Raw genomic sequence first — 6,548 nt, forward strand, 5'->3', positions numbered from 1 at the left:
TTCTGGCCTGATAAGTCCGGCTGGTGCTAGTTTGTTATGAGAGAAAAACACTGTTGATTGGCTGATAAGCTCTGACTGAAACCAACGAGCGAACAGGCTGAATGTTAATTTTATCGTGTTGTGTCCATCAATCTGCTGCTGGTGGTGGGATTATTATTCGGCCATCCACCGACGGCAGATACGCGATGCATGGATCGGGTGCCAAAGCACGAGTTGCACATTTTACTTAGGACTTGTTTAGTTGGACCCCAAAGTCCAAAAAGTTGCTACAGTACGTCACATCGAATGTTTGCGACTCATGCATAGAGCATTAAATGTAAACGAAAAGAAAAACTAATTACACAGTTTGGTGGGAAATTGCGAGACGAACGTTTTAAGCCTAATTAGTCAATGTTTGGACACTATTTACCAAATAAAAACGAAGGTGCTACAGTAGCCCCAAATTCCAAATTTTGCCAACTAAACAAGGGCTTATTTCCTCCATCCCCACTATTAGCTAGCTCCGCAAAGTTATGACCGCGCGAGCATGCGTGTACACTTGCATGGCCGGCTATCTATATATCTATGTGTATAATATAATATAATATAATATAGGACCAGCACACTATACCTTTCATTTTAATAATTTGCTGGTACATGTTCTCCCTCTTACATACACGACCAATGACCAAAGAAAATCATTCGCAAAAAAAAAAAAAAAACAAAGAAAATGTCGACACGAGCAATCCGATTTTTTTTATATAATATAACTAAAATGGGTAAGCAATCCGATTTTTTTATATAATATAACTAAAATGGGTATATTTGTGTTTGTATGAGCCTCAATATCTATACTGGGTTTCATAAACAAATCAAAGTAAGAGGCGAATGCACGCCTTAATTTCTTCTGAAAGTCTATATATGGTAGTGCTGTTATAAACGATAGGCAATATAAACGACGAAGAACAGTAGATCAAGCACAGGAGACACGAGATTTTAACTTGGAAAACCCTCCCAAGATGAAAGGGAAAAAACCACGGGCACTATATCGGATAAGGTTACAAACGTCGGAGATTTACAACGGGCACTATATTGGATAAGGTTACAAACGTCGGAGATTTACAACTTGGGGATACCTAACCTGGGGGTCTTCCCGTATACAAGTCTATGATGTATCTTTTTCATGAGGGAGATGGTCCGTATATATAGGAAGGAAAAACCCCACACCCTCGTCTATTAGCAATACGGAACTAATAGATGGTGTAGTCTCTCTTAACGCTAATGGGCCGCTTCACTTCGGCCCAAGCTTGAATTTGGATCATAGCTCAACAAGTGCACACCTCATCAAAAATAAAAATAAAATTATGATAATTCTTGAGGCATCTCCTGACATATATGCCCTTAATTTAATGTGGCAACATATATATAGGATCTGATTGGTTCCATATGTATTAGCCTATATTTAGTTTTGTGCAATATAGTTTTATTTATGATTGGTTGTCTTCATAGGCTCTTATGCAGACGGTGCTCAAATAAAGGAGATCCAATGTTACATTAGCGTACGTGATTTGATCGTATTAGACAATAAAATTTATACAAGCCAATACCTTACATAAAATGAAATATTCTCATCACATACCTATACAAGAAACATGAGACCTTAACTAAAACATAGAAGTAACTTCATGCAACAAAGTACAAATAAGCAAACGTAGCTTTATCAAATATTGCTTTCATGTGAAGAACAATTAAACATCAAGACTATGGCCACCTTTATGCTAGCTTAGGTTATTATACTGTATAAAGTCTAATATCTATGAAAATTAATGCAAACAATCAATTAACGCGTAGTACTTTTATATATGTATCATTGTATCAACACAGGTTTAAAGCACATAGCAAGTACAGGGAAAAAAAAGCAACTGGTACATGATGATGATTCATCCAAATGCTAGTACACCTTTTTGAAAGTTTTCTCAAATGTCAGTCATAGTTGATGGCTCGGCACGTGGTACATATCACATATGATATGAGTCCATAGTTGAAGGCTTTCTTTCTTCTTTCCTTTCTCCGTTCCCAGATAAGAGAAGCTGAAGTGTTGAACGGATGCAGCTGCAGCTGCTGCTTTTCTCGACTTGTACTTTGCGGCGCGTTCGTCGGCGATAAACACTGAGCCCTTGTTGAGTTCCACCCCAACTTCTAAAAAGTTGCTATAGTACCTGTCATATCGAATGTTTGCGACCCGTGCATGGAGTATTAAATGTAGACGAAAAAAAACTAATTGCACAGTTTGGTGGGAAATTACGAGACGAACGTTTTGAACCTAATTAGTCCATGTTTGAACACTATTTGCCAAATAAAAACGAACGTGCTACAGTAGCCCAAAATCCAAATTCCTACAACTAAACAAGGGCCAAACGTATGTTGGGCTGGGCTGACATTTCCTAGCACTGGGCTCATCTAGGAGCAACTAAAGCCCAACAGCTTCTCCCACCAAGGCCCAACGGGCTTTGTCTTCGTCTTCCTCCGCCCGTTCCGCCGCCTCATCCCCGGCTCCCCGACCTCCCCTCGGGCCCGGTGGCCGAACCCGCAAGAATTCCGCAACAACGCCCGCGTTGACGGCACCATCAAGTTTCTCGCCATGGATGGCTTCATGGAGGGCGGCCCAATCTCGCTCGTTACCTATACCCTGGACCTGGATAACCCATCCCAGCCTAGCTGGATGGCAGACACCAAGCTGCTTCTAGAAGATCTCTGGGCAGATAAGACATTTATCTCCAATGATGTGCCAAGGATCACGCCATTGTTCCCTACCCTAAGCACGCTAGAACATGATGTCGTCTACGTTGCCATTCCGGGTGATGTGGAACGCGTGGAAGGCTGCCGGTTTAGGGGAGTGAAGCTCCTGCTTTCTGTTGACACGCGCAAAACCAGGGTCATCTCTGCCAACCAGCAAAAACACCCAAGAGCACTGGTGAGATGGCGCTACCTCCTCGCCGCCAGTGTTTCCCACTCCCAGTGGGGCTCAAAGCATCACCGGGTACGTACATATACTACTACCGCTATGTACAGCACATTTAGTTTTATATCAATTCTTATTGCATGGATCGGTTTTATGCTTTTGTATAGTTGTGAATTCCTGTCTGTCTGCATTCAGTTAGAGTATAGAAAACTAGAAATTTACTGACTCTTTTTTAGGCCCATACATAATGCTTCGTATTACATAATGACATGACAGGCCTATGTGTTCATCAGCAATTTTGTTTTGTCTTAACAAATGTCATCTCTCGGGCAGCCTGCTCCCGCGATTGGTTTTAGTGTTCAACCTAATCACACCACATGAGGAAAAAGAATTCTGTGACTTCTGTTTGGTGGAGAATTTGGTGTCAGTTACTTTTCACCTGTCATTAAGATTAGATGACTGTTCCTTACATGAATACAAACAAGTGTCTCCATGAAATAGATTCTGGATTCGGATCAGTAGGATCCTATCTCGTGTACCACGTGGGGCGCATAACTTCCCAGGTAAAATTTAAGTGTTAGGATATGCTCCTGTTTCGAAAGGCTTTTGCCTTGGAGATGACCACAGCATGATGTCGTCATGTCAGTATTCCTAATTAATCTTTAGAAAAATACTGCGCTGTTGAAATGCTAGCGATAAACTTCGATATCCATAATTGTCATCGACGCCCTGTTTCTTCTAAAGTTGTTCCAACTTTTATTATTGAATGAAAGAGCCGTTTATATTTTGTCCTGCAACCTATATTTGTGAGAACACCCTTGAAGTAGGTAAAGAGTTGTTTATATTTTGACAACAAATACCTGTTTCTGCTAGGGAGCGACGGAAGCAATTGGGATGGGGGCAAGGGCAACTCGGAAAAGGATGAAGTTTGAATGACCTCCGCAACAGAATCATGTGAAGTTGAAGTTTTGGATGATCTATCTCTTCCTTATGTCATGTGCAATTAGCATCATTACATGGTCTTTCTTAGCAGCTTGGGAGAGCATGGTTGGATGTGTTCTGTTTTAATTAGGACCTGGTTAATATTATTGCTAACCTATGATCGGATATTAATAGCTGGAGCCATTTATATTTTGTGCTGCAACCTATATTTGTGAGAACACCCTTGAATGTGTAAAGAGCGGTTTATGTTTTGACAAGTATGTGTTTCTGCTAGGGAGCGGTGGGAAGCAATTGGGATGGGGCCAAGTGGGAAAATGATGAAGTTTGAATGACCTCGGCAACAGAATCCATAGGGGCTGTTAGATGAAGCTCCAACAACAGCTGACGTTGTTTGTGGCCTAACCTGTTCGCCAGTGATGTGCGTACCCACACTGAGGTTGGTTGTAAATTAAATTGTTCCAGCTATTTGTTGTTTGCAGAAATGAAATATATCGTTTTGCGTTTCTTTGTACAGTTGCAAGGTATGATTGAGCAGCGCATGAAGCAGATGGAAAATCCAGCTCTCTCTCTCTCTCTCTCTCTCCACAAAAGTCGGAAGCAAGCTATGTGTACAGCAGGGCGAGCAGTGGCAAGGACGTTGAGAAGAACACCGACGGTTAATCACTGAGGAAATCAGTCTGTAGGAAATTATTGGGCAATTCAAATTCATGGAATTGTTTTTATGACAACACCGTTGTACACCATATCAGGCTATGTTAAAGCACCCCATTGCCTTGTGTAAAACTGGCAGGGGCTTTAAAGTTCCAATTTTTTTTTATTATTATTATTATTACTTCACAAGAGTGCTAGTACACTCATCCGGATGAAATGGGATTGAAATCACACAAAGCAGCAACATAGACTTGACGCTCCTGGGATGAAAAGGGATTGAAATCAACAGCATAATCAATCGATAGTTTCGGAAGTTACACCTAGGCTAGCTTCAATGGTGTGCACGAAGGATTTGAAGGGATCACAAGCTGGAAAGCTGAACTTTTACCGCATCATCAAGTACCCTTTGCAGACAGTGACTCTGGCACAACTCTCTGGGCCAAAAGTCTTCCCCACATCATAGCGGTCATCCACAAAGCCCACCAGCTTCTCCCACCCCAGGCCCAACGGGCTTTGTCCTCGTCTTCCTCCGCACCTCGCCCGCCTCCCCGCTCCTCCACTCCATTCCCCTCGTCGCCGACCACCACCACCACCATGGCGGCATCTCCGCCTCAGGGCTTAACCCCGGCCCTCCAGGCCTCCTTCCTCTGCTCCCTCGCGCTCGCCTTCCTCCGGGCCGGCCGCCTCTCCGTCGCCTCCCACGTCGTCTCCTCACTCCCCGCCTCGCCTCCCGCCCGCCTCATCCCCGCCCTCGCCTCCTCGGGCCTCGCCGCCGCAGCCGTCCGCTTCCGCCCCGTCCCAGGTGACACCCTCACCCTCAACTCCATCATCCTCTCCTACTGCAGCCTCCGCTCGCTCCGCCCCGCGCTGAGCCTGCTCCGTTCCTCCTCGGGGGCCCAGGCGCAGGTCGCGTCTGACACCGTCAGCTACAACATCTTCCTCGCTGGCCTATCCGAGCAGGGCCACGGGAGGCTCGCGCCGCCCGTGCTCGCCGAGATGTGCAAGCGCGGCGTGCCCTGGGACGGGGTCACCGTGAGCACGGCGCTCGTGGGGCTCTGCAGGACCGGCCTGGTCAGCGAGGCCGAGGAATTGATGGCTTGGATGTGGTGGGATGGAATGCTCTCATTGACGGGCACGGTAAAGTACAGGACATGGCCGCAGCATTGGCGGTGGTGGAGAGGATGAGAACACAAGGTGTGGCGCTTGACGTGGTGGGGTATAATACCCTGGTTGCTGGGTTCTGCCACTCCGGCGATGCTGATGCTGCACTGGAGGTAGTGGAGAGGATGAAGGCTGATGGGGTGGAACCGAATGTGGTGACGTACATGACGCTCATTGGGGAGTATTGTAAGAGGAAGGGGATTGAGGAGGCGTTCAGTTTGTACGAGGGGATGGTCAGGTCGGGTGTGCTGCCTGATGTGGTCACGCTCAGTGCTCTTGCCGATGGCCTCTGCAGGGATGGCCAGTTCTCAGAGGCATATGCGCTTTTCAGGGAGATGGACAAGATTGGAGTTGCGCCGAACCATGTGACCTATTGTACGCTTATTGATTCACTGGCGAAAGCGCGGAGGGGCAATGAGTCACTTGGTCTATTGGGAGAGATGGTTTCAAGGGGCGTGGTCATGGATCTGGTCATGTATACAGCTCTGATGGACCGATTAGGTAAGGAAGGGAAGATTGAGGAAGCTAAGGATGTGCTTTGGCATGCTCAGTCGGATAATATTACTCCCAACTGTGTAACTTACACTGTACTGGTCGATGCACACTGCAGAGCTGGCAATATCGATGGCGCAGAGCAGGTGTTGTTGCAAATGGAGGAGAAATCTCTTCGCCCGAATGTTGTCACATTCTCATCGATCATCAATGGTCTTGTTAAAAGGGGATGTCTCGGCAAAGCAGCTGATTATATGAGGAAGATGAAGGACAGTGGCATTGCTCCTAATGTTGTGACGTATGGAACGCTTATCGATGGCTTCTTCAAGTTCCAGGGGCAAGAAGCAGCTCTTGATGTGTA

General features: G+C 45.6%; 1 pseudogene; it reads left to right on the forward strand.

The window, feature by feature from the left end:
- Window positions 1-5,012: 5,012 nt before the first annotated feature.
- Window positions 5,013-6,548, forward strand: part of LOC136470750 (pentatricopeptide repeat-containing protein At5g14770, mitochondrial-like) — a 2,385-nt pseudogene continuing 849 nt past the window's right edge.

Source organism: Miscanthus floridulus, chromosome 8 (assembly GCF_019320115.1).
Source record: "Miscanthus floridulus cultivar M001 chromosome 8, ASM1932011v1, whole genome shotgun sequence".
Classification (NCBI taxonomy): Eukaryota; Viridiplantae; Streptophyta; class Magnoliopsida; order Poales; family Poaceae; genus Miscanthus; species Miscanthus floridulus.